The sequence below is a fragment of the Ambystoma mexicanum genome, chromosome 1p (assembly GCF_040938575.1).
Source record: "Ambystoma mexicanum isolate Mex_15411 chromosome 1p, UKY_AmexF1_1, whole genome shotgun sequence".
Lineage (NCBI taxonomy): Eukaryota > Metazoa > Chordata > Amphibia > Caudata > Ambystomatidae > Ambystoma > Ambystoma mexicanum.
Window position 1 is genome coordinate 275,125,871 of NC_090921.1, and position 25,784 is coordinate 275,151,654.

Below are 25,784 nucleotides of genomic sequence, written 5' to 3' on the forward strand. Positions count from 1 at the left end.
TTTGGAGACGTTGGAGTGACGGTCATTTCTGATGATGGAGTATCTGTCTGGGATAGCTAGGGCCAAAAGCGGGCCTGAAGCAGCATGTAGCCAAGTTTCCGTGATGGCAATGAAGTCAAGGTTATGGGAAGTGATGAGGTCTCAGGGGCTTTGTTCTGGCCTCGTACTCTTTAGACTTTTGACTGGGCACAATTTCGGGTGCTCTGGGAAGCTCGGGAAGGACATGGAAGTGATGGCATTCTTGGTCATTCTCCACATGTGAAATGTCACTCCTTCCGGGGAGAATGATTTGCTATCCACCTCCAACTCTCTTACGTCCGACACACTCTTACATGCTACTAGACAGAGGAGCATGACCAACCTAGCGGAGAGCTCGTTCCTGCTCAACTGATTATCTGACCATCTCTGCAGAAACTTAAATACAATATCAACGTCCCACAAACGTGTTTACTTCTGTTTGGCTGGCCAAATGGCCTTCACTCCCTTAAGCAGCCTGGATAGGAGTGCCTGGCACGTGCTCATGCCCCGCTGAGATGACTGACCTGAAGGTATTGACTGTCCTATATGCCTTGCCTTGTGTGGCTAGTGCTGCCAAAAGTTGACTACATGGATTACAACCGCTGAACTAGGATGGACGTTCCTATCCAGGCACCATCTTCACCATTTTACCCAGGCTGTTCTATAGCACTTGGTTGTCTTAGGCGCCAAGGACTCTACATTGAGCTGGTCACCCTCTCCTGATAGGCCTTGCTTTCTACAGGTACCCCTGAAATCACCCAGGCTACCTGGCTACCTGGAACCTGAGTGTTCCGTTAGCACTAGCTGGTGTGTGATCCCTGCCAGATCCCAAAGAATCTGCGGCCAACTGGGTACCAATACCAGATCATTGCATGACAGATCTAGGTCGGGGAACCATACTTGACTCTTCCAAGCCTAGGATTTCTGCCGCCTCGCATGTGCCAAGGACCTGGCTATCATCGCAAAAGCGGAAAGGCGTACACTCGAATCACCCCGATCCCCCACCCATTCCTGCAGGAATGCATGCGTGGCCGCTACTTCCGGGTCCGGCCTCAAACTGAAAAAGCGTGTTACCTGGCAATTCAGCCTGGACACGCTAAGCCTGGCAGGTACTCTGCCGTCACACTGTTTCCTGGCCAGGCAAAGTTTCAGAATTCTTTGGCTATCTCTGCTAACATGTTGGACTTCATGCCGCCCAGCCGGTTGATATACAGCACAGCTGAGACATAGTCCATTTCGTAACAGGATACAGCACTACTCTTGGTCCTCATCAGACTCCTGATCGTGATGGAACCTGCCAACAGCTCTATGCAACTGATGTGCAGCCTGTTCTCTGAGTGAGACCAACGTCCTACCGACAAACTCTCCATAGCCCCTGCGTCTGGTGTCCGATTCCATTATCGGGTCTGGCAGAGCACTGAATATGGCCTTCCCGTTTCAGGCCTCCATGTGTTGCATCCACCAGTGTAATTCTGGCCTCGCTTCCTATGATAGCTGGGCTTTGTGTTGGTACAATAGGCGTTGTTGCAGATGTATTTTCAGACGCTGCAATGCTCTGTAATGGAGGGATCTGGGAACATTTGCTTGGATGGAGGACGCAAGCTTTCCTACTATTCTCACCAACTCCCTGTCGCGCCTTGAAACACCTGTGTATAGGCGCGTTACAAATACCATATCATATCATATCATATCAGGGACACTTGACCCCTGCTGAGAATCACTGGTGTGGCTTGTGCACGGGGATCACCAGATATGCGTCCCTGAAATCTATGCACACTACACTAGCAAATCTACTGCTTCCACAGTATCCCGCAACAGGTGGATGCCCACAAGCTTGAAATGCCAGTAAACAAGAAAAACATTGTTCTCTGAGATTTATGACCAGCCTTACTTTCTTTTATCTTCATTAAGAGTATGTGCCTCACGAAAACTTCTGCTTTGTAGTCGACCTGTATAATGGCCTCTTTTCTTAGAAGCTTTGAGATTTTCTCTGACAAGAGATTCTGTTCCTGCCTGGAAAGTATCAGCGGCCTGGGGAGCTCTGTTTGCTCGGGCTCTGTGTAAAAATCTAATTGGAAACCCTGAATTGTCATTGATACCCAGGCATCTCCGGTAATCTCTTGCCATGCTAGCAAGCGCGTTGCTAAACTACGCCTATCACAGAAAGCGCACCGCCAGCTTTGGCTGCCAGTGATTGCTTTCTCACCTGCATTGTTAATTTGGGTTTTGCTGGTGCCTATATGGAAGAAAGGGTCTGGTCTCCTGTTGTACTGTGTGTGCCAGGATCCTATGTATGAGGACCTTCCTCCTGCACGGCTGGTGTAACGCCCTCTTCCTCTGCTGGCCAAGACAAAAACTCTGGGGGCGAACACTTTCCGCAGGGATACTTGTGCTTTATCCAAGGTGTTGAAGGTCTGCATGAGTTTTGTAATATCCTTAATGAAAGAGTCTCTGAACAGGCAAACTTTCGCCAAAGCGACTACCTCTGACAACGTTAACTCTCCGAATTTGGGATAGATCTTCACTAGAATCGATCCGCGTCTCTCGGCCAACAGAGCACAGTTGGCGTTTCCAATTAGGCAGGTTGCCCTCTGTGCCCAACCTGCTAGTACCTGTGGGCCCACTTCACGCTTAGTTTGTTTGGCTTCCTTCACCATCTCCATTATTGTGGCCGGCGATCTTTAGGCGTCCAATAATTTCCCCTGAAAGAGGACCATGACCAGCCGGATATCTTTCGCGTACTTTGCCACAAACATTTGCATTTTTAGATCAACCAGTGTGTCAGCACCCTTATCCGGAAGAAGGTGTCTGGGTCTGAATAGTCTGACGGACTTCTGTCCCTTTTGCGTTTCCCGCTACCCTATGAGAACTCCTATAGACTCCTCATCCCCAGTATAGCGGGGAGTGCTGCTCTCATCGGTACCCTGTTGCCCGTCCTCCGGGTCAGAGGGTATGTCCGGATTGCCGCCTCCTAAGGACCCCCCTGAAACAGGACAATCAGAGCTAGAGTCCCCTCACCAGAGTGCAAGACCCAAGGAGAGAAGGAAGCCCAGCCGGTATCAGAGGTCCTCAGTGGTGCTGTTTACCGAGCGCTGAAACCGCGAAGTGCTGCTGATCCGAAAAGAGCCCATAGCTACTTGCTGCCACAGAAGTCCTTCAGACGTCCTCCCTCTTGTCCCCACGACTGAGGCTCATGAACCCAGTATCTACATCGCTGCAACAGGACAGAATCCAGCTGGACCACTCTTCTTCAAACCACAGGTACTCTTTAGACTTGGGGTACTTAACTCAGTGTCTTTTTGAGCTGTGCTCTTCAGTCGAGACTTTCATTGGCTTAACTTGGAGTTGACTCCAACTCTGCTTTTCACAGGCTTAACAGCTTGTGACCCTACAAGTGATTTCTACAAAACTCTCTAACTTTATGCAAGACTTACTTTTACCTAAGAAGTGACTCTGCGCCATAGACTGTGCTCCAATTGACTTTGGCTGTCCTGGCTGCCTGCAGACCCTTCTTGTCCATTGACCTTTATATTTCTGTCCCTTATAGGTGGTAACCTGTTTTAGACTGTTATTGCTGTGAAAGGCTTGTCTAGACTACATTGGAAGATTTAAGTATACTCACACGCCATGAGAACCTGTTTAACCCTTTTCCTTCCTTTTAACCTTTCCTTTCTGCAACCTCAGAATCTGCAAAGTATAACTAGTGATATATAAATGCCATTACTGTCCTTGTGAATGAAGTCACCTCCGGGTGAAGGACATGTGTAATAGGCATATCCAAAGAGTATCTCCTAACTTGTGTTGATTCTGGAAAAGTATTTTAAAGTATATTTGATTGTTACAGATCTTGCTCTTTTAAAGAATGCTCATTTAAAAATTGATGTTAATTAAATAACTATAACTGAAACCTTGAGTGTAAGTGTTACTTGGCTACTTGTTTTTGTGAATTTCATTGCTATAGCTCTACAGCTCACACTTACTGCTCTTGAGAGAGGCCTGACTGCTCAGTCACAATACCAACTTGTGCAGTACAGACATACCAAAAAGTGGGTTACCTAATACCAAGCATATAAGTGTTGTGTAGTCTCAGTGTTACTACATCAATTCTTACCTAACAGTGTGTATACATTGTTGCCCTAAATTGCAACTGGCCCTGGATCCATGCATATGAAATAACCTCGATTGCACCTGGCATTCCTGGTTAGTTTGGTAGTATGAGTAGCCATTTGTAAAGCACCTTTCCCCATTGGTATTGGCCCAACACGCTGTTGGTTGAATGCCCTGAAGGACCAGGTATGGGATATTCATTGGGAGTTTTATTTATGTATTTTATTTTTTTATTTGTCTTTGGTTAAATAAACCTTGTAACCGAATCACACATTACATCTTACACTGTATGCAATACAAATATAAAAATACATATTCTTGAATAAAAACATTTCCAGACGACACAAAATAGTGAATTTCATAATTAATACACTATTTTAAATTATTACATAAAGTATGTTAATAATGACCCTATACAAATTCCTTAAACGATTCTAAAATGTTCATCCACATATGGTGCATAGTAAAATTCAATATTGTGCAATTCCCTGAGTACACTAGGTTCCATGTTTGATCAATATGATAATTATCCAGTTTCTATCTAATATTGAGCTATCCCTTTCGATGTATTGCATTCAATTTTTTTACATTTCGTTAGATGTCTAGGAGTTTCAATTTCAAAATTACATAATCTACACAACCGTTGTGAATATGGTATATTTTCCCATGCACCATTTCTCGACAAAGTCTGCAATAATTTCAATCTTAATAACATTATGAATCTTCTTACAGTCATATGATGGTGATTTATCAGGTAGTTGTAAGGAGACTCCACTGGGAATGCCTGCTTGACATTATCACCATATTTGTTATATTTACTCAGAAATGCAATGTAATTACGATCCCAGATTTTTGCCAATTTTTTAATCTGCATTTCATTTATAGTTATTTGACTCTCACCATCCACAGTGAAACCTATATCTTCAGAAAATTGAAATACATCTCCCTGCTATCTTTTTATAGTATATTTTTAAAATTGGAATATACACAGTTTTGATAATTAATTCTGTTCATCATACGAATATAGGATATGCCCATCCTCACTTTTGTGGGCTGCAGTGCCCAGCCAATCCTCCTCCCCAGGGCTGGGGTGCTGGCACCAGCAGTGGGGGCGGGGTCTTCCCACCTTGTTTCTTCCCCTCCGCAGGGTTGGTGCCAGGACCTCCCCACTCGGTCCAGCCGTGGCCCCCTCCTCTCTGTTTGCACCGGTAGTACAGGGTGTTGGGCCCTGCCTCAGCCTTTCTCCCGCGAGGGGGCCGTCTCCTTTCCTGCCTCACCTCTCCCTGCTGCCAGCTCTGCCGTCTGTGGGCGGGATTGTTCCAAAATTGGAGCGGGGACGTCCTGCTTGCCCCCCTCACTGGCGGTGTTCTCGGTTTGGGCCAATGGTGGGATAGAAGGGGGGCTCAGAACCCTGTTACGTCCTGCTTCACCGGCGCCAACCGGAGATTTAACTGCCTTCCATGCGCTCCCTGGTTGGCTCCCCGACATGGGTTTTTTAAGGGGCGTAGGCAGTTTTGTTTTGGAGAGATGGGTCTGCTTGCCATCTGCGTTCCATGGAGTGGTTTAGTGGTTTAAGGGATTTGAGGAAAGAGGTGAACCATCTGGACGAACTGGTTAATCTTGAGGGGGTAGAGACAGGAGGGCGTTGGAGAACCAAGTGTCAAAGGGGCTAATGGAAGGGATTCTTGCTTCAACTGGTAGGTTGGGACTGGAGGAGAACAGGGAGTCGGTCTGGGGTTACTATGACCTTGTTCCATAGCGGGACGCTGATGGATGGTACAGTGTTGGCCATGCGCGGAGGGCGGGTGGGTAACAGGCGAGAGAAAGTGTTGGCTGCGTGATCCGTCCATAAGAGTGGGCGTGGGGGCAGCGCGGAGATGAACATTACTTTGCGAGAATGCCCTGCTTAGTGAGTACCACCTTTTTCCTGTCTGGTTATGTTGAGGGCTTCCATGTTGTCTAGAAGTGGCTGCGTCATGGGGTTGTCTGGGGCATCGAACCATATGTTTAGCTCTCCTAGAAGGGTGAGGGACGGAGGTCAGGATGGCCACTAGGGAGCCGCTGAGGGTGTAAGTTAAGTGTTGGTTGTAGCCGGGGGCGGGTATCTGGATGAGTAAGAAATTGGGCGTTCGAGGGGCTAATGAGGAATTTTACTAGGAGCGATTCACTGTCTGCGCTGAATGCCTATGCCCCAGATTGTGAGATAGATATGTGGGGTTTGTAGAGGATGGCAACCCAACCTGCTCTGCTAGCTCTCTTGCTCTTGTGAGTGAGGAGTTTGTATTAATACCTTATATGCCATGGGTCGGAAGTTGTCGGTGATCCAGGTCTCTGTGATAAACAGGATGTCTGGATTTTGAGATGAGATGAGGTCGTAATGTTGTCTGTTTTGGCAACAGATCTGGCTTTGATCAGAAAACGTGAAGGAGGGCTGGGGCTAGTTGAGCCCTGAGATGTAGGCAGGAGGGTATCCGGGGGGGTTGGATGGAGGGAGTGATTGGGGGGGGGGATTCCACAGTAGAGGTGGAGGGAGCTGGAGGAGGTGCCATAAGGGGGAGGTGCGGTAGGTGGGGCAATGGGAGTATATGTTCGTGAGGGGTTGGTTGTCTCTTCTCTTCTGTTATGTTGGGGGGATGGAGACTGAGAGTTCTTAGGGTCTGTAGAAAGAGGATTCAGGGAGGACAGGAGGGAGAATGTGAGAGGGGGTTGCTGATGAGTGGGGATGGTGGAATGGGTACTTGAGCTGGGAAGTCCATGTGTTGGACCGAAAGAAAGGGTGTGAGGTTATGCCTGGTGGCAGGTTGCAGATATGCCGGGGAGTGAGGACGGGGGAGCTGGGTGTTCGTGTTGGAGGTGTTTGTGGATTCAATGAAGAGGGACTTCACTGGATAGTGGAGATGGGGTTGTAATATGGTTGTGAGGGTGAAAGATTGTGGATGGCGGGTGGAGGAGGCAGATAAGGGGGTGTGCAGAGATATGATGTCATGAATGTTTCGAATTCTACATTTGAAAGGGTTCCCGTGTGCCTGAGGTGTCTGTGAGAGGGCTGGAGGGTCTGCAAAGGTGAGTGTGTTGACAAAGGATAACCACCGTGCAACACTTGGGGATGGGAAGGCTGAGTTGGAAGGGGGTGTGGTGGGCATTGGAATGGTGGGAGTGATAGATGGGCAGTTGGGGGGGGGGGGAGGGAAGGAGGGGAATGGGTTGAAGGTGAGGTTTTCCCCTGAGTGCAGGATGTGTGGTGCGAGTGGGGGGAGGAGCTGGTCAGGGAGGTTGGCTGGTCTTTTGGTGCCCCAGAGTTCCCCTCTGGTCTGTGAGTTGGTTATGACGGTTGAACTAAAGATGTTCAGCTAGAAGCAATAGCGTGGTTATATTTAGATAATCAGCTAGATGTAATGCAGGGCTATACTCCATATATTCAGGTAACAGCAATATAGACTACACTTCAAATATTCAGCTGGAATGCAATACAGGCTACACCCCAAATCAGCTGAAATGCAATACAGGATAAACTTGGGATAATCAGGTAAACTTGGTACAAGCTACACTCCAAATATTCAGCTAGATGCAATACAGGCTACACTCCAAATATTCAGCAATAGATGCAATACTCAAGTTGGATTTACAATACGCTCCATGTTTGATCTTTGTGTTGAATTTGAAGATTTGTGCACCTTGAAGTCCAGAAACCATATCCTTTGCACCTTTTAGTTTTAATGTGTGAGGGCCAGAATAGGATTTCAGACACAGGACGTATTCTTGCATTGAAAATCTTGACGAAGGGTGGACCCAAGTTTTGGTTGATGTAGGGAAATGGCATTTTCCAACCCTTTTTTTATTTTAAATACAAGTTTATAACCACAATCCTAAACTTTGTGTCTGTGTCTAATTCCTGGCTCCAAGCACCACTAAGACACTTCTCTCTACTCTTGTGTTCAAGGAAATGGACTACTGCGCAAGCCTATTGCTTGGTCTAAACCTCTACTCTTATGCTTCCGTCAATCAGTTCCTCACCCTTACAACATTCATCCCTTTCAACCTTCCTAGAACCTCCTCTCGCTTCTGTCCAGTTTATTCAATCTAAATGTAATGCATTTTACTAAACGAGGGTGCATCGTGCATTGCTTTTCCTCCCCATAATGTTAAATGTAACAAAACAAAGTATTTATATTTTCCAGCATCATGTCTGATGCTAACCGTGTTATTTGTGCATCCATGTTACATATTGACCCATAATATTCTGCAAGAAGATAAGTGATGCACAATATATTGGGCAGAGGATAAGCCTACATTATGTGATGAATCCCGAGATGTCGTCACTTCTCCCATGAGGTCGGGGTGGTGAGGCTGCTACCCGATAGTCCCCCTGTGGGTGCAACTCAGTGGGAGGATCTCATGGGAGGAGACATCCCCGCTGGGGACAAGGGAGAACGTGGTATAACATCCCTCACTCAACACAAAACCCACTCCCATTCCCCATTGAGCCAACATTTTGCCCAGTTCTCCCATGTACCTTGTGATGCTGGAAATGCATCGGAGGGACAGGGCCTCTGTATCCTTGTCCTTTACTGCTTTTTATCGTGTGTTCTGTCGTGTTTTCCGCGCAGGAGTTCATGTGGGACTCCTGGCGGTGCAGCTCTCTCTCTTTTGGTTTGGTGAATGGACCCATGGGATACCCTTATGGCACCCATGGGTGGGGGTAGAACCCTGTGCCCCTAGTGTATGTTTTTGGGCACCTGTGGGTGGCCCGCAGAGCAGGGTATGGGCGGTGGCAGCTCCATGCTGAATTTGACAGGTGCGTGGAGTATCCTCCATTTTGGGATACCCCGGCCCTGCCATTGGGATCAGTTGATTCCGGATGGAAAACAAAATGGCCCCTGCGGCCTCTTGCTTTCTATTACCCATTACCTTGTTTTCCCCAAGTCCTGGGAAGCCCTGACTCTGTCCCTTCCCCCTGACTGGATGTTGGGTGGAAGTGCCATATATGGTGTTGTTGTGAAGGCCCGGCTAGACTAGCTGGAGCCTTCCCAGTGATGTATGTTGTGGGTACCTCCTGGGGGTGGGACCCGGGTGAATAGAGCGTGTGACGAATATGCATTCGGTGTTGTGGATGTCTAGTATCTGGTGGTTGACACAATGACTGAGACAGCCCTGTCCGAAACCGGTATGAATGCAGTTGGGAGTGTTGAATGGCTCGGTACTTGTCCCAATACACATAACTTGTTGTGAGTGTCTGGAGAGAAGTGAATGGCCTGAATACCTCGTGTGCCTGATTGGCTTCCTGCCTGCATGAATGCCTTTAGTCGTGATTGGATGCTTGAGTGTGACCCAGCGGAATGAATGGGAGATCAACAGTATATCTGGGGACCTCTCACTGCTAGGAATCGTGTTCAGAAGCTGAAGTCCACTACGACGAGTAACTGGAGTAACTGAAGCTTGACCTTGAAGCCCCGCTGGACGAGAAGAAGTGCTGTTGCTCTCCTTCACAATCTGAAAGTTGCTGTGTCTCCAAGGACTGACCCAGAGAGGACCTGGTAAGGCGCCCTCTTCCCGAGCTACGAGGGACCATCGTGCACAGCTGATCTTTGCCAAGGCTCCCTGGTAGACGGACCTTCGACAGGCTGCCGACCCGAGACGGGGAATGCCGCGGAATCTCAAAGAGAAGCACCCGGACTGTTGTCCGCCACTGTCGACGACCGCCGTCGCTGACTGGAGCCGCCGTGCTCCTGTTTGCCTAAGAACTTCATTTTCATCATCGGACGCTCTCGTCTGCATCATCGCCCGCTTTATCATGCTGGAGAAGGCCCGACCGTCGACGCGCCGAGGAGCATCCGCCGGTGGGTTTCCCGCCACCTAAGGATCACAGAGATGCTGACGACTCGACACCCTTGCTGGGCCACAGTTCTTCATCATCTCTTTGCGGTCCAGAACTATCGTCACCGAGGTGTCCCGCACGCCTCTTCCTTGCAGGACGCCAATGCTCTGTCGTCGACAAGCACCGCTAGGAACGAAGCTGCCACTTCACTGCCGTAGTTTAACCTGTTCGCCGTCGGACGTTCGACGACCCGTGACTCCTGCCTTAAAGAGAGGGCACTCAAGAAGGGCCGGCGATTCCCCAACACCGAACTCCACCAGGTACATTGGGGGGGGGGGTAAAACCTTAATAGGAGGAAATAAGACTATTGTTTCAACCATCCTACGTTCCTGCCTATCTCTATTTCTGGTTTCCTCGTTATTAATCTGTGTGACATTTGATAACATTGGTGGTACCACTTTAGAATTGTGTATATTTATCATTATTGACTTCCGAGTATAAAGTGCGTTATTGTGATCGTGTACATACCTTTGAATATTAATTATGTAAAAACTGTGTTTTCAGTAATACAGTGTGTGGACATTCCTTTGTGGGGGTTCGGGGACTACACTGTACTTAAGAAACAGCCCGCATCACCTCCTGAGAAGCTAGGCCTTGATTGCTCGTCCATTGCTACCATAATAGAGAATCTTGGCTGGGGTCCTCTGTGCCTCTCCTGTACCATATAGAGAGCAGAAGTACAGACACCCCCTACCAGTCTCTACATACCTTTGTTAGTCTGTGACTTTAAGCAATACTGAGATGAAGAAGAGTAGGGACTACCCAAAGGGAGTGTACCAGACAAATACTGGCACAAGGAGGAGGTGCAGAGCCATGAAGAACACTCCACGTATCGTGGTGAGCATTGTTGTCATACATTGCAGTGTGTGATAAAAAGCAACAAAGGACGTAAACGCTGCTCAGCCATCCCGGGAGGAACCGAGGACCCGGAAGCATGCAAAGTTCAAGCGGCTGCAGTCTGGGACGACAAAAAAGAAGCAGACTGCATCCCCAGTGGGATTTACGCCGGAGGACCCGTGGTGAAGCAATAACCCTACCTTGCAGTGGGGGTGGACCACCTGGTATGTAATGGGTATGCGTACTGCAGAGAGACATGAGCTGCAGAACCTCCTCAGTGAAGGAGAAGCCAACATAAGTCACAAGAGACCCAAACAGAGTGAAGGCAGACCGGAGCCCACCAGGGACAACCTGGAAGGTACAGGAGTAAACTTAATGGCTGGTGAGAGTACGAGGGGGGTCTTGCTTACCGCATAATCACACAAGAAGAACAAATCCAGAACTTAAGGTCTGGGATGTAACCCCTGAGCTAGACCGAATTAGGCATAGCTATAAAATGTGATTCCCCCAATAGGGGCACATATCGGACTCTCTCACCCAACCCTAAGCACACGCATCAAGAGAAGAACATTAGTCCTCTTCCTCGTGGCAGTACTTGGCAGGATAGTAAACCAAGTCTGCAAGAACAAAGAAGCATAGAAGTACGCACCCAAAACAGAAGGGAATTACAAGTAATCTTCCTTGTGACAGTACTCGGCAGGATAGTGAACCAAGTGGGTCACAGTGGGGAAGCCTGGGTCCAGGCCCCTACCAGTGCATGGACTGTATTGCTGAGAAACCTCAGTGAGAGGGATGACAGGGGAAGGGAGTCATTCCGCCTGGTGGTGTTGAACTGTTAAATTAAGATGGCAGGAAAAGTGAGTAATTTTCCTGGTAACCAACGTTTAAATACTTTCTGATACAGAGTGTTAAGAGATAGGCAACTCCTTACATGGGAGTGTTGTGTTGGAGAACAGTTCTTACCCGGGGGAAGGGAGCCATTCCCCTAAGAAGTAGATACAAACTGGAAGTGAACTATTATCCCCAGTCCAGAAGCAGGGAGTCATTCTTCTGGACCAAGAAGGTCTGCTTTATCTCTAGTTTAGTTTCAAATGTAAGGGGCAGGAGTAGGGGTTTTGATACAGGACGTTGGACTATTGATTTACCCGGACATCTGACTACAACCCTTAGTATTTTAGTTGAGGCAGGGAAACCCCTCTTAGTGTTATTTACTTGACCAATAAGTCTATAGCACTCCTCATGCCACCCACCTGTGTTAGTCTCCTCCTTCTGCACCCTTACAATTACATTTTCCTTATTGAGCGAAAAAATGGCACCATGAGCATTGTTTTCTGCATGCATGGTCAGTGCAGCTGGGATCTTTTAAATCTGGCCAGAGCTTATTCAGAGCCCAGTTCCTCAGGCAAGTGGATCCAGAGGTCAGCCTTTTGGTAAACAGACCCACCATTAATCCATAACTAATCTTTTGGCTCAGCTTTTGGAGCGGATAAATGCCTCCCTTTGTCTCCCTGTAAAAGACATTGTGTCAATCGCATTAAAGGGAAGGATTGTTGGGAATGTGTGTATAAATGAAGCCTATCCTAAACCCGTCCAATCAGAAATTGTTGCCTCAAACAATGCCCTGTGGGTGAGTTTGTCAACTATTTAAATCATAACACAGAAAGGGAGCTTGTCTGACAGGAGAAGGGCTGATTGGGGTTTCACCTGGATGTAGCTGGTGGAAATCCTCCTTAAGAAAGCCTTTTCAAGAGGGAGCCAAATGAAGAAGCCTTTCCCACGACCAAACCAGATTGCCTGGGAGGGATTATAGAAGCAGGAAACATACTGGGAGCAGAGCATACTTGGCAGTGCTGCCTGGTGTTGTATGTCCCTACCAGCCTATGGCCTTTACAAAAGACAAACCAAAGTGAGTACAACATCCCCTGTGCATTTAGGTATGTCCTGTGACTAATTGAGGGAATGTGTCCCTTCACCCCAAGGTGGAGCCCCTCCCTGTGATGCTATGGAGGTAAGCCAGTTTACAATACCCTCCCTAGGGGTAGAGGCAAGTGGAACCTCACCAGGAGTGACTTCCCCTTTAAGTACGAGGGCTCCTGTTCCAATGGAAAACTCGCTTATGCCGGACAGCCCATGGCCCTACATTAGATGTGTTAAATTTCAAGTAAATGTGAATTGTCTAGACTGCGATGAAGAAACTCCTATGGGATATTGTTATCCTGGGAGAAAAGATAGTTTCCCTTTTAGATCAGCATGTCCTTTTCACTGAGACAAGAATGCTAAAGGACGTACTGCCAAGGAGCAGGAGCGAAGCAGGAGACGCAAGAAGAACATAAGCGTAGGCTATGGGAGGTCCCAGTTTCAAACTCGCTTGTAGAAGTTATTCAGGAAGCCAGAGTTGCAGCAATCCCAAGATGCAATAAGTCAAGCGGAAATGAGCCCAAGCTGAACCAAAGGTGGTGGCAAGACCACCGGAGCAAATATATGGTGGACTCTTGGTCTGAGGAACATTGCTGGGACTGCCATTGCAGAGAATACTGGGGGTCTGTGAGTACAGTGCAGGACGGCAGCGCCACGGGAAAGGGAGAGTGAGCAAGAATTTGAACTCCAGAGAGAAGATGGTGACACCCAGTAAGGAGAGACCCTGAGAGCGAAACACCCTAACATTCACTGCCAGGAAAGAAGGTAATCGAGCGAATGAGAGGCATGGGGACACTCTGGTGAATCACTCATCCCAGTACAAGACCCGGAAGAGAGTAAGCTTTTAATGTAAATGGATACCAAGATTGCGTGAATAGAGAATTATTGTAATACACAAACACCCTGTCGCAGTGTAAGATATGAAGTAGATTTTACTGTGAGAACTGAACACAGAGTGTAAATCAAGAGAGAATCATTCTAACCTAGAGTTAATTCTAAACAGTAGAAGATATGAAACCGAGTTAACCTCACAAATAAGTACGAATGAATACCACGAGTTAAGAGAACCTTAATGAGGAACTGTATAATAAGAGCGAGAACCAGTCGGACAAAATACCCTGGGAAAGGGGGCAAACAAAGGCTACCCTGAACCAGAACAAAATGCAACTAAGGAGAAAGGGAGAGGGGGCTGAAGCCTACAGATATTTACCACATACAAACCGTAGTAATCTACGAAAACTATCAGGATACCAGCAGGTTTATGACCAAAAGCCTAAACCAACCAAGAAACAGACAAATGATAAAACAAGGTGAAGAAAGGAAGACCCACATCTAGAGGAACTAAAGAGACTAATGCAAGATGTCACAAGTGACTATTTGTGAATTGCATACTAGACTGGTACTAGCAGTACCCTCGGGAGAAGGGAGTTATTCTCCTGGCCCAAGTATTTTCTTAGAGGTAGGGTCAGTTAAGCTAGTTTTGGACAATCACGACTGACATGAGCACCTTTAGTTATTTAAAATGGGTAGGGACCACTGTAAGGCACTCATCAGACAGACACAAGTGATCACAGTTCAAGGGTGTTTATTAAACAGTATGCAGGTTGGTAAGGCACCTAATATAAACCTAAATCTAAGATGGGAGCAAGCATGGACCATCAAACGAAAATAAGGCAGTACTAGTGGCGTTGTGTCAAAATAAAAAGGGCCTATACTAAGAAACCTATTGGCAAACCTTACAACTAATACAAAAAAGAGTGTGTGATAGTTACCAAGAAAAGAAAGTGTTCACAAATATGTCAAGATGTTGTAGCCTGAATCTTCCTTCCCCACGTTTTGAGCACAGGGTAAGGTGGGATCATGGAGCACAGCACACACTTGAGCTTCCTCAGCACGAGTCGGCAGTTCTGTTCCAGTTCATCAGGCACGTTGATGGCCAAGTCTCTTCTACTTTTAAAAGTCTCTTGCCTTCGATGGTATGACGTATTCCAATAACAAAACAACAAACACAAAGTTCCGTTCTATGCGTTTGTTGGGTGATGGATTCACCCCTAAGTCCCCTCGTCTGGGCCAGACTCCTTTGCTTTCAGCCTCCCTCCACCGGGTTCACTATGGCTTTTCTCGGGTGATGATTTCACCCATTGATCTCCCTCGTTCAGGCTCAGATCCCTTTCGACTGTTGGCCTCCCTCTACCAGGTTCACTATGGCTTTCAACAATCTTCCTCTATCGTTTTTGTACAAAGTCTTTTCAAAAGTTCGCTGTGAACCTCCCTTCCTCAGGTTCACTTGATCAGGGTGATACTGGCTTATCGCTGGCTCCTCCTCTTCTGGGCACAGAACCCTTCTCCATGTTCAATGTCTTTGTAAACCGTTCCAGTGGACATTCCTCTGGCCCGGTTCACCTTTGTCAACCCACTGGGACTTTAGACTTGCCCCCTTCCCGTCCGCATCCCTCGGCCAGGTTCACTCTTGCCAACTTCTCATTCACAAATGTTTGCAGGATTCACTTCCCTTGCTTTCTCACAGTTCTTAAATCAAAGGCTTTCGACTGTACAGGGATTTTGCTTGATCTCTTGTATAACCACTTTTGACCTATCTTGACGGCTCTCCTACAGCCTTCTGTTATTTGTAGTTTCACTCAGACGGGGATCGACCAGAGACTTCCCTCTACACCTGATCTCTCCTCAATGCTTTTACAGTTCTTTGAACTTGGTTCAGTTTGCACTTTGCGTCTTTCATTCACCACAGCCCGGCTCTTATCGGCTCTCCGCTCGACTCGCCGTCTGTGATGAACCGCTTGGCTTTCTTCGTAACTGGAGTCAAAGCCGGTACCACGGTAGCAAGAGTTTCCCTCGCTCCTGCTTATCAGCGTCGACACGCTCCGTGTACGGTTGACATCTGCTGCATCACACTTGGGCTATTGTACTCCGCCTTATGAGTCTTTCTGAGTAAGGTTTTCCCGAAGAAGTCAAAGTCGTGTCTCTCCTCATCAGCCTCTGTTTGTTGCCTTTCTCCTCCTCTTGAACTGCCGGGTCTGGATAGCTGTCTCGTTGTGTGGTATGCCTTGCTCGTACAGTGCTCTCTTGTTCCACCTTTAATCCCTGTGGGGAAAGGAAAGGGCCGTCAGCTGTGTGTGATGCTGATCAATTTCCTGACTTTGCCTGACCCCTGTATTGGGACATTTCAGGTAAACGGCTCTGGTGTAAATCCGTTCTCTGGTGTCATGCAAAAGTGTTTGTGTCGGAGAAGGAGGGGAGGGGATTTGAATGTCCTACGTGGTGGAAGGGGCATACTGCATCTCACCCGTCGGTGTCCCACTTCCACTCCCCGAGAACACCCCCATCCAGGTGATAATCCCTCACCCGTCCACTCCTAGGAACTGGATCCAATAGCGATGGCTGTGTTCTGGCCACCTGGATGACAGATCCCCGGGGACTAGCTAGGGAGACACCTTCAAGTTTCTCACACCCACCCACAGACATAGGGAAAGCCAGGCCTTCCAATTAATTTTAATAAACAAAAGCTTATGTCCTCTGAGAATCTTTATCCTTCTTCAGACTTGCCTCATTCCCAAGAATCCGACACACAATATGCCACTGAATGAGGAATGGGCCTATAAGGAAAAGTTGTGGAAGTATATTTAAAATGGAAGGCCTTTGAATTTATAATTGTGCTGGGGATATTATTTAATAACCTGGTTGCTCACTGATTGATTCTGCCAGCGTTCCTGGCCAGCTGGCTGGCCATACTCTCTTCCCTGAGGTGCCAATATTGAGTAACTCACTATATTTCCTATAGAGTCTGTTGTTGCACGGCACATCTGAGGAGCTCCTTTCCCTCAACCAAGGTGTTGTGGGGGTGACAAGGAGAATCACCTGACCCCATGGCCATTCCTCTGCCAATGGTACGACAAGAGACATTGTTGCACCAAATCATTTATTCAAACATAGTCCACTCTTCCTGATGTTTGTATTTATTGAAGAACTAGCTGTTATTTAGAACAGGAAATAACTTAAATAGAAGGCAAATGCAGAGAGTGGAAGCAGTCCTAGATGAAGGTCTCATTGAGTGGCATATACTGTGCGGTGACAGGAGTACATCATATATTCTTTAACATTGACAGCCTGAGTCCATTATTCACAAATTACGGAGAGCAGTCCTGGAGGAAGAATGCAGGAGATGTGGTTTCAGTAGTTTAGTTGGCTAGTAGGGTGGAAGAGCAGGGCTTGAAAGTAAGATTGGATAAGCAGAAGCACAAATCAGCTCCTGGTTATCCACCATTAACCAGTGGCCAGGAGCTACTACTGTGGAACAAGTACATGCCGTTGCGCAAATCTAACCTCCACATAAGATGCAAACTTATCATTTTGTTCATTATCTATGACCCCCAAACAGTTTGGTCCCAACTCACCAAATTCAAATATGCTTGTTTCTTTTTCCTTCGGCATCAATTGGCGTGGTGAGCGAAAAGTAGCTACTGCTAGCGGTTGGCGCCAAGCTAACCCAGTTTCTTTTAGGCTACAAGCAGGAGCTAAATAGCTCCCAGCTCCCCTCAATTTCATACCCTGATGGGTTCGTTGCTACTTCTGCGCAAGCAGGCTGAGTTTGAGCTGTATTTTGAAGAGTTCCACTTAAGAGCTCGCTGTGATGGTCAAGGGAAATTATTCTAGTGTGGGGTGCAAGCAGGAGAAAGGAGCAAAAGCAGAAGGTGGGGCAGGATGCGCATGAGACTAATAGGGTCTGAAGAGATGAGCGTTCGAGAGGTAGAATATAGTGGTTTGCATTCAGTTAGGAAGTGGGAGGCAAGACCATGGGTAGATTTCTAGCCTACCAGCAATTTAAAGAGCACGATTTTGAATGGAAAGCCATCTAGTGTGGGGACGGTACACAGAAGTGGGCTAGGTTGAAAGGGATATGTGTCAACAAAGTTGAGGACTTTGTTCCAGGGTAGACCAAGAAGTATGCCCGCACAGTATTCCAGTTTGCTGAGCAAAAGAGTACAGCTAAGTGGTGCATGATGTATGGGTGTAATTTTTGTAATGTTTAGTGGGTTGGTTGTGGTAGAGGTGTGTGAAGCTGCGCCTCGGCTGGTGCCACGGCGTGTAGCCGGCCCGCACGAGTCGGGAGGTGCTGCCATGTCCGCCCTTTCCCTTGCGGCAAGGGAAGGGAAACACGCTGCGGGTAGCCGCGGCTGTGCCGCGGCTAAAACCGCTACTGGCAGCCGCGGCAAGGCCGCGGGAGGAGCCGCTGTGTACAGCCGCGGCGGGGCCGCAATGTACTCACCTGATCACCCCGGTCCGGGGGAGGAGGAGCAGTGCCAACGACGGCACCGAGATGCGGGAGAACAGCGCCCGGCTCGCCGCCCCCGTGCTCCTCCTGACGGTGCCGGAGCTGCGCATTGCTGGGGAGGGACGCCCAGCATCTGGATGCGTCCCTATACGGCACGGCCACAACCGCATGGCCAACGCAACCGCCCACCACCACAAGGGGAACGGGAATGGCGACACCCCGGGACGGCAACCCTTAAGAGGGGCGGGACCACGTCCCAGGAACCAATGAGAAGGGGGTTAACCCAGACCCTCAGTGATTGGAGGGGGCTTGAAACCTCCAGGTGTGTTAAAAGTGTGCCAAACGAGACTAATGGGTTGCTCTCATTCCACAGGACACAGAGAAGAGAGAGAAGAGAGAGGAGAGAGAACCAGAGTGGTGGGCCTATCTGGACACCGGCTCGAGATGGGACCAAGCCAGGACTAACGCTGTTGTACTACGGGAGGCCAAGACACCAGTGAAGCTAACCTGGAGGACTTGATAGTTATTCTTTCAGCATTTGCTGCCCTTAACCAGTGAATAAATATTGTTTCAGCATTTGCCTGTCTCCAACTATAATTCCACACTTCACAAGGTGTCACTGGCCATGAAGAACTGGAAGTGTTTAAGGTCTATGTAAGGGTGCAGAAGTTAGACTCGGACGCAAAGGTGGCATAGTTTTGGTTATAAACCTTTATTAACCAGTAAAAGGGTTGGGAAAACAGCCTTTCTGTCCCTAAAGCTAAGCAAGGTCTCCCTGCCTCAAAGAAAACTAGTGAAAATGTCAGGATGTCAAAATTAAGAATCAGTCGATGTTGTGTCCTAAAGACCTACTTCTGACACTATTAACCTAAAACAAACGTGCAAGGGTGTTCTCCTCCAAAGTAAAGTAGTAATGACCGTTCTTGCCAACAGAAAAGTTCCCAGTGTCTCGTGTGATGAAAATAACAAAAGAAATGTTCCACAATGTACAAGTCCACTGTATTTTTATATTTTCAAGTGGGTGCGAGTCTCAGAATTGCAGTTCTGTATTAAACCAGTTTGGTGTACTCTCTTGCCAAGCATAGGTTTTCTTCTGATCTCTCTTTTGCTCTCAGGGTCGCAGATCCTCTTTATTCTCAAATTATGTGTGTCCCAGACTCGCAATGTGTGGTCGCAAAAGGTTGGTTTACTCTCCTGCCAAGCGTATGCTTTGGTGTGGGCTGTCCGGTTCTCTCAGGTCCCAGATGCTCTTATTCCTACGCTCTCATATGGGTGCGGGTCCCAGACTTGCAATGCTGTATTGTAATAACTTGGTTTACTCCCCTGCCAAGTATATGCTGTACTATCTGTTTCTCTCATTTCCCAGACCCTCTTATTCTCTTACTCTCATTTGGATCTCATGTTCTGCAGCTGTCCCTTGATTCCTCTCAGACCTCCCAGACCTCCAGCACCTCTCAGTCTGCCCACGTTCCTGTTTCTGCGGTTCTCGTTTTCAGAGCAGCGGTGCTTCTCTGAGGCTAAAAATGTGTTCTCTGGGTATGGTCGTCCTTGATCCCAGAAGGGGCTTCCTCTCCCATGTGATCCTCCCCATGTGCACCACCCCCATGGGGGACCATTGTACTGTGGATGCACCACCCTGGCCACATGGTCTCCCCCTGGGGGAGAAGGGACAACCCCCTCAGATAAGTCACATCTGTCAGAGAAATCCAAGGATGTGATCATTAGGGGTGGTGGGATGCGAGTGGGGTTGGGGTTAGAGGCTGGGAGAAGGAGGACTTCCATCTTTGAAGAGTTTTTTTGATGAAGCAGCCTAGAACCATCCAGTCGTGGATATCGCATAGCCATTTTGTATTCGGTGATTGCAGGGGCGAAATTGCATAGGAGTATCATCAGCAAAATGGTGTTGTTTAAAGCTCAAGAAGTGAGTTTTCCATGGGATGAGGTATACAAGGTGAAGAGAAGTGGCCCTAGGACTGATCTTTGTGGAACATCCACCGGAAGGGGTGGTGGACTGGAGGTGCTATAGTCCAGTCTCATTGAATCTAGATGGAGCAGTCTGAGAAGATGGAACGCTCAGTAGTTTATGATGTCCTTGAAGCCATAGATTGGAAGAGTTTGTAGGAGTGGTGATGCAGTGTCAAAAGCAACTGAAAAGTGTAGACGGATGAGAATGGAGCAGAGGTGTGGGTAGTGGGCAGTAGTAAGAGAATTGGTGTGCAGTGACCAGAGAATTGAGTAAGTGGATGGGTGCAATATCCGAGTTTTGGATCCAGTATCATGATTGGCGGTTGGTCAGCAAGCAAGTGTACTTTGATAGTTGATAATGTGGTTGGAGACTATCCTCTTGAGGTCTATGGTAGGGAAGGAGAGGGGCAGGTCTGTAGAATGAGGGGCCATTAATAATGGCCCCTGTGTTTGCTCCAAATCGTGGAATGTTGTGCAGCTATTTTTCATGATACATTGTATCAGGAATATGTGCCACTAAATAGACAAGCGCTCTTATGACAGATGTAATCAAACATGCATTCAGTATTCACGATTATTTTCAAATGTATTAATTGTCACAAGAATAGCTACAGTACATGTTCTTTATTTAAACCTTTTTGCCACTACTTTTGTGAAATAGATGAGGGTTGTATGATAAACCTAGGGGTATTCTCCAATTAAGACCCAGAGAGTCCTCTATTCAGTCTGTCGCTCTTGGGTCCCAACCCTGGGGATGGACTAGTGAGGGAGGATCACCTGGGTTAGGGGACACTGTGGTCGCCCTTGTGGCAATACCCCAGGTGAGATGCAGTATTCTGACAGAGCAACCAAAGAGGAGGAGGAAGTCCTGGATGCCTTAATGGAATACGTTGACTCCCGTCACCTTAATCCAGGTTTCATTTTCCCCAAAACCAATCCTGTCCTTAAATGCCAAAGGAGGGAGAGAAAGAGAAGCCAACTAAAACCAAGCCAAGAGTCTGATGGCAATATCCATTCATCCACTACCAATTTAACCCCATAAAATATCATCGAAACCCAGGCTTGTATAATAAACAGTGACCCCAAAAGTGATGGATGGAAGGTTTTGAATGAATCTGTACCACTGGCGTTGCTCTGGGCAACCTTCCACACCACCGTTTCTTTAGCCCGTCTGCGCCATTGCAAAAGGGGTCCAGCCATATAATAAACAACCATCCCCTTGAGGGAAAACCAGGCTAAAGGATTTCCCTATGTGCAGGGTCGATTCCCTGATGGAATGGGAAGAAATGGATCTATCTTCCAAATCCATTCCATTGCCCCCTCCCTATTTCCAACAAATACTGGGATGAGGAAGAGGCAATTGGGAGTAGTGAAGATTTCCCATAGGAATTACATGGGCAGTATAAGGGAAATCGGCTATCGAAGGAACTTAACTTGTCCCATTGATAGTCAGGCAGAGTCCGGCATTTACCAATCATCACTCACACCTGACTCCACTTGACTGGTTCTACACAGCCTTTTGAGCGAGCTTGGCACTATATTTGGACCAGTGAAGCCACGGAGCAGAGCGCAGCAGGATCTACGGGCCAGAGGAGAACGGCGTGCTGAGACGCTGGGTCAGGGTTTCTGAGGGGCTGCACCATACCTATGTAGCTGTGTCTACAAAGAGCCAGAGCGAAGCATCCTGCAGGCTGCTATTGGCAGTTGGAACAGTGCCCGACCCTAAGGGTGTCTGAGGAGCATGTGGTGAGACCCTGACCCCAGGGCCGCTTAGCCCGAAGGAAGCGCTCGTCACCGCACTGCTGCCCGGGTGAGTCTCTTGAAAGTAAGGGGGAGCGAGAGAGACTCTGGACATGTGGCTGACTGAAATGGAGCGTGCGAAGGAAAATGCATAAAGCGGCACAGAGTGGAAAAGAGGAAAGTAATGTAAAGAAAGTAGTGAAGCTATATAGACTAAAAGAGGAATAAGAAGATAAAGAGAAAGTAAGAAAAGCAGAGAGCGCAATCAGCGCGAAGCGAAAGAACTTTAAATAAATAAAACGGGGATCGATCCGAAGCGTAAGAAAGAAAGCGAGAATGGAAAGCAAGAGCAAGTGTGCACGGGAAAAAAGAAAAAACGGTGGCAGTGGTCAAGTAAAGTGCCACTGGGGAACAAAAATGACAAGGTGCAAGTGGGCACAGAAAAATGCAGTGAGAGGTGCCCAAGGAGCTGTGGGTGCAAGGGTTCTTCCAGTTGGGTCCAGATGCAACCCCTGACAAAGAAGGTGCAAGTGGGCACAGAAAAATGCAGTGAAAGGTGCCCAGGGAGCTGCGGGTGCAAGGGTTCTTCCAGTTGGGTCCAGTTGCAACCCCTGAAGATGGAGAAATGCAAGATTCACTGATACAGGCCTCTTCGGGGCACTTCTCAAGTTGGGGAGGAGAGTTCCACCGACAGTCAGTGCACACATGACAGCAGGTGTCCTTCCAGTCCAGTTGAAGAACCTTCTCTCGGACAGGATCCCTTGAGGTGTGGATGCTGAAATTCCGCAGGGAAGGCAACTTGCACCACAAGCTTGCGACTACTAAAGTTCTGGGTGCAACCACGGAACAGCAGCACTTCTGGCAAGTTAGACCATGAGAGAACTGGTCAGTCCACCGGGTGGTCCAGGGACAGTTCCGAAGGCTCAGGATGGCTGGATCCTGGAGAAGGCTTTGAGACTAGTTGGTTCCACTAGTCCAAGGGCTGAAGCACCGCTCTGGGTCTTTGGAGATCAGGTAGTCCAACAGGGCTTCAACAGGCCAAAGGCAGAAAAGGATGCCAGGCCTCTTTAGGAGTCTTCTTCAGTCGGCTGTTTGCCTACAAGGGATTCTTGGCTCCAACGCTGATCTGAATACATGGCTGCAGGAGTAGTTTACTTATCCAAAAACTAGCCGGGAAGCAAGCCTAAGCCCACCAATGGTAACGATCTGCACCATTCAAACAGACAGTAGTTGCCCATTCCAATTAGGGACAACTATTGTTTTCACTCATGCCCCACTCTCTCTGGCTCTACAGATGTGGAATGGGACTAGACAGACCCACCCACTTCCTGAGCGAGACAGAACCTCCATCCCCTATGCCCCCTCCACCCCCCAACTCCCTCCGGAAGTAGCCGCTTTCCTGGGTAAATGCATGACCTTGTATAGGATTTCTGGACATGGCAACTACAATATGGCAAAAAAACAAGTGAAAATCTTGTTGCATGACCATTCAAGTCACCGTCTATTAGGGAATTCAGAACCCTATAGAGGCTAGATCAGTCATTTGAATAATTTGCACCAAATATTTTTTTTTTCTGTTTACATATTGTGACCTAAGGAGTCTGGTTTTTGTGTTCAATAATAGCACCAGCACTAGAGGCTTGAATCTAATTAGTTAGCACTATTTGCACTTTGTCCAAAATGTATCTCTTGTATGAATGCAAGTCTGGTATTTATATTTCAATTACCTTTTTAATGTTGTTTTAAATGGTGTCTTTTTGATGTTCAAAGAATTAATACATTTGTTGTGATCTCAAAAGAAATATTTTAATTTGCTGTATTGAGACAAGCAGGAACACTTATTGTAGAAATAACATTTTGGGGATTAGTCACATAAACGCAAATGTGCACACTAGAAATAATACAAAAATTGTACAAATATATCTGCTTCCACCAGTTTATCCTTAGGGACATATACAAGTAACCAAAAAATGTGTTTGAAGCTAACGTGATACAAAAGTATTCCCATTGCACTGCATTGTAAGATGTTGTTTGCAATGTTAAAAAGTTACATTAATGTAAAGGATAAAAGACAAATCTCGTTTCCCAGTACTGATAGCCGTATGGACTGATCAGTTTCCCCATAACAAATGAGCAAAAATATTGTAGCCTTATATTATCGGAAAGCCTAAATAGTTTGATAGTCTTTGTTAGTTGATTAGAGATGTTGAATTCATCTGGACTTCACTTCAATTAAATTTACAATTATATGGCATGAGTGTAATTTGCTCCTGTTGACTGGTAGAAATACCTTGCATGTTCTGCCTAATCATCTATTAGACACTTCTAAAACAAACTTCTTTTGCTCACAACCTCATGTCCCATCTTCCTTACCATACCTGGAAGCCAGCATCCATTCGAATCTCCTTAGCCCTTGTGTAGCATTTCTGAAAAACACCTCTAATGCCCTGATCTTTTGGCGTTGGTCTTTCTGTTTCATAAATTGACTTGAAAACTCAGACTCTGAATTCCATTTCTTCCAACGTTTTGAAATGTGCCATCAGGTTTACAGTCCAAGTATTTCCACATACGAACATTTAAGCCAGTCATCAACGTACATGTTTGGTTTCGTAACGATTTAAAGAGGTTTATGCAGCCAACTTATTTATTTTCTCTATATATGGACTCTGGTTTTGCATGCTGAGGTACTGTGATTGCTCTGCTCTGTTTAAAGCTTTTCCCATTACTTGTCTACATAAGTACCATGATTTCCTCATCCAAATGTGTATTAAATCACTGCATTTTTAATCCTCTTTACAAGAGTCGTCCTATTTGCTCCTTTTATTGTATCTCTGTGTGAGTTTGTGTGTGACCCGTTTCGTAATACTATTTTATTGTCTGGAATACCACCTGCAGCATCCTGAGCATGTTTTCAAGTAATGGGTTGTGGTTTTGTGACCTTGGATGAAGGGAGTGTTTAATGTTGGAGGCGTTTTCCTTGAAAGTGCCATCTTTAGTCATCGTCTTGCTAAAATCCATCCGATAGGCACACACCTTTTGCATGCAGGTACTTTACAGGAAGTACACATTTGACTATTAAAGCTCTTCAAGGTGTATATTCTTAACAACACTGGGCACTTCAACCGAACGTGGTTGCCAGTTGTTTTCTCCCTTTTTCAGTTCATTTGCTTCACTTATGCCTATCCTGTTGCTCTTTGCTGCCTTTTGATGAATAATTAGGGTTGAAAAATGTTAAGTTGTAAGATATTAAGCAGGTAAAAGAGTCACTCTTTCCCTTTCATAAATGCCAGAATGCTTTGCAGGCAAAGAGTGACATTTCACCTTTCAGTGGCAAGTGCACAATCTGAGGCAGAGTTCGAAATTGCCAAGAGCTGGGAGCTACCCAGTGCCAGGAGTCACTTTATATTGTATTGAACCTTTGTATGGCGCCTATACACAATTGTTTCCAGGCACCACAATGAAAGAAAAAAGGGGGAAGGGGGGGACATGGGAGAAATCAAAGGAAAAACAGCAAGAACAAAAAGAAACGGTTATATTGGCCTTGTGACAATCCTACCATACAAATGCATGACACGTGCAAGGGGGTGGGGGAGAAGAGGGAGGAGTGCAATAGTGGGGGAGCCTGACGGGTGTGGGCGAATAAGTGCTATTCAGGCCAGGGTGGCAATTGCCTGGGGAAAGAGGGTTAGGGGAGGAAAAGTGCAGTGGACAGGAGGACCGGGTAGGGATAGTCCGGGAAAGGACACTGGAGGGCAGGTATTGGCATACCACATGTATTCTTCCACTTCTTCATGTACCGCCATTGTATCGGGGATGAGCTTTCATTAAGAAATGTAACCAATTTTCTCGACCCAGAGTGAGTCGTAATAAATATCTCAAAAGAGGTTAGCTGGCGAGTAGCGGCAGCCTTGATGCGGAGGTCAGACAACCAATGACTCAATTGGCAGTAGTGCAATCTGTCCCCCCTCAGTGATCCCTATGCATAGTTTACAGGCCTCAAATGACCTAAGTTCCTGCCCTTGAATCATGTCATGT

The 25,784-nt window shown here is 47.1% G+C and overlaps 1 protein-coding gene across 2 annotated transcripts in view; it reads left to right on the top strand.

Moving 5' to 3' along the window:
* THOP1 (thimet oligopeptidase 1) overlaps positions 1–25,784 on the top strand; it is a 295,527-nt gene that overhangs the window by 31,098 nt on the left and 238,645 nt on the right. The window contains exon 1 of one of the 2 annotated variants that reach the window (XM_069646654.1): positions 18,418–18,598. The exons of the other annotated variant lie outside the window; for it this stretch is intronic. The gene's annotated coding sequence lies outside the window, so the exon portion shown is untranslated. Of the gene's footprint in view, positions 1–18,417; positions 18,599–25,784 lie in introns of those variants that run through there. 2 annotated transcript variants of the gene reach the window in all.